We start from the raw sequence: 3,046 nt of genomic DNA on the forward strand, positions 1-3,046 counted from the left end.
TCCTTCTCTTCATTATGGTTTTTATATGAACAGATACAGTGCAGTATATTTTTTGTTTGAATGAAATTTGGTACACATTCATTAGATAGTGTGTATCCATGTTTCTTTTACTATGCTCACTGTCAGTTAGATCCATATATAAACTTTTTTACAGGAAAAAAAATGGTGCTTATTCAAATCGAGCCCTGCACTGACAGCATACCATGAGGCCTGGCCTTCAGTGGCTGCAATTTTACATTTTGCAATCAGCCATGAATCTTTTATTTGATTGGGGAACATATAAAGTTGAATGGGCAGAGCAGACCAGTTATTTTATGTCAACAAGCTTTAAAATCTGACTAGAGTTGTGCGAGGCAGGCCACCACTCTAGCTCTCTTGTCTGTGTGCCGTGTATGTTTGGCATGAGGCTCTGTCAGTCACTGCCACATAATGGGACCTGAACTAAAGGAATACATTATGCATTTGAAGCAGTCAGACTAGGTCAGAGGTAAGGTCTAATCACAGGCACAAAACCAAAATCAAAGTTCTTCATGAATTTGCTGAACCTTTTCAGATAAAAAAAAGCGGATTTGAGGACAACAGAGCCTGATTTTCTAAATATAAAAAAAACAGCAAAAATCATCCAATTGTGTCCTGTTGCTTATTAACTGGCATGATCAGATGAACACTTGAGTTAGCCTTAGCTGACATTTAACTATTAACTACAGGCTTGTTAGGTTATTCCTCAAATAGTTTGATGCAGTTTTCTTTGTCTAAAATAATTGTTTAACCTTTTCATTACTGCAAGTCAGTGGCTTCAAAGTTTTCATACCTACTTTGCAAACATTCAAAACATTTCTTTCAAAAATTCAGCACTGTCTTTTCAGTTCACTGATAGTTTATACATTCAGACTTATTTTCAGCCTTTCAAGTAATAGTTTCATGATTATGGAAGTGATTTCACTTCAAAATGTTTGTCACAGAATACTAAACAAATACTATACAGTGGCTGATTATTGAATGTGGGTGTACTGTAACATTAATAGAGGGATAAAGGAAAGGGGGAAAGACTGATGGGTAGAAACAGATGAGGAAATAGGAGGTGACAGGAGGAGAAACCATCAGGATAGAGAAGATACAGACAGCTGACTGGGCCACTGAGGACCAGTGAAGGCTGTGGCTTGATCTACACTTAATCTGTACAAATCACCATCTAGGGTTTCTCACACACTAGTATTTGAAACTGACAACATGTTTGTTCTAAAAAAAGGTGTTCTCTGCATGTCTTCCAGCAATATGCAGCTGAGTCAGGTGCTTCTCAGATCTAGGACAGAAAACAAAGGTATGACTGGAGCACAGTGATTGATTTGTTGCTTTAATGGTGCAAACAAATTAGACTAACGTTTCAGCACTATTGTATCTTCATTAGAGTCAGACCTGAATTGAATCGTTTCGACAGCAATGACAGCAGATATGTTTTCATAGTACCTCTCAGCAGATAAATATCAAATTTTGATCTGAGAGATGACTCTTGGTAGTGCTACTTCTGGCTTAGTTGTATTCTAAAAAGACATTTAGCTGCCACTTGCCACTCATACTGTGGCATTATCATTAAACATTAAACATCATCATTAAACATCCAGAATATCCTTTGAAAGCCCTGTAATTTAAAAAAGCTGACATTCTTCCCTATCATTAAATAGGACCAGGTGTCCCTGTCTTCATGCTTTGTGCAGTATAGAGTTGTTTACCAGGTGTCAATCTACATGTACAGTACACATACAGTTCTGTTTTTGGCCACACTTCCAGCATCACACACCACTGACACCCCACTATATTCTATAGAACATTGCCAAAACAGATGGCCTTTTCAACACCTCTGTGTTTTCTTCTCACTGTCACAGGCCTAATCATCCATAAATGCCACCTCTTGGTTTTTATTAGGCCACTTGATGATGGTGATGGGGTATGACATGAAAATTTGATACATATCTTCTATAAAGGCCAGTGGGTTTTGGCGATGTAAAAGAACTTCAATAAATTGTTCACTGAAGTAGGGCCATCAAAGTGAAGAGAAGTATGTCAGACAATATTGCTATATCAAAAAGAATGTCAGGGGAAAAGTCTAGTTTAGGGTTAAATTGACAAGCCTTTATTTGAACAAGAGATGTTTAAACAGAATACAAAAACACATAAAAGAACAGCTCAGAAGGGTTTTGTTTTCTCCAAACTCTGGCTTTTGGCTAGAGATTAGATGGTACAGGTTTCAGCTGTTGGCCCTGTTGCAACATATGACCAATGGGGTCAAATACAGCTTAATAGAGCCAGTCTAATGAATAGCTCCCTCCCACATGGAGCTGCTGGACCAGGACAGATGAAGGACTTTTCAAAAATAAGGGCAAAGCCTTGTAGCTGCAAGTGCACAGTAATTAAACAAGGACACAAACCTTATGGATATGAGTGACCTTTGAAATCAAACTACATGTGAAGACTACAGACACACAGGCACTGGGAGGTGGGGAAGTAGAGCCTCTGGAAGTGTGTGCACACGAAATACAGGCTATCAAAAATCCACTTACTTTATGTCTACTTGTTTGTCCTGCTTTCCTCACATCAGGTGAATATTTTCTTAAAGTAACAGTCAGGTTGTCAACTCAAAAGCCAGTTCTATTTGTTATTGTATACTGTTCACTTGCTCCTTATTCAGAGTTTTTAAGTGAATTCTCAGACTTTCTGTCTGATTTAGTGCTTAGTACAGATAAAATAATCATAGTAGGCGACTTTAATATTCATGTAGATGCTGACAGTGACAGCCTCAACAATACATTCTGTTCATTATTAGAGTCAAGTGGCTTTTCTCAATCTGTAAATAAACCCACTCACTGTTTTAATCACACCCTTGATCTTGTTCTGACATATGGCATCGAAACTAAACACTTAATAGTTTTTCCCCAAAACCCTCCTCTGTCTGACCATTTTCTAATAACTTTTGAATTTACATTAATGGATTATACTCTATGTGGGAAACAATTCCACTACAGTAGATGTCTATCTGACAATGCTGTTA

This window comes from Monopterus albus, unplaced genomic scaffold (assembly GCF_001952655.1).
Source record: "Monopterus albus unplaced genomic scaffold, M_albus_1.0 scaffold111.1, whole genome shotgun sequence".
NCBI classification, from domain to species: domain Eukaryota; kingdom Metazoa; phylum Chordata; class Actinopteri; order Synbranchiformes; family Synbranchidae; genus Monopterus; species Monopterus albus.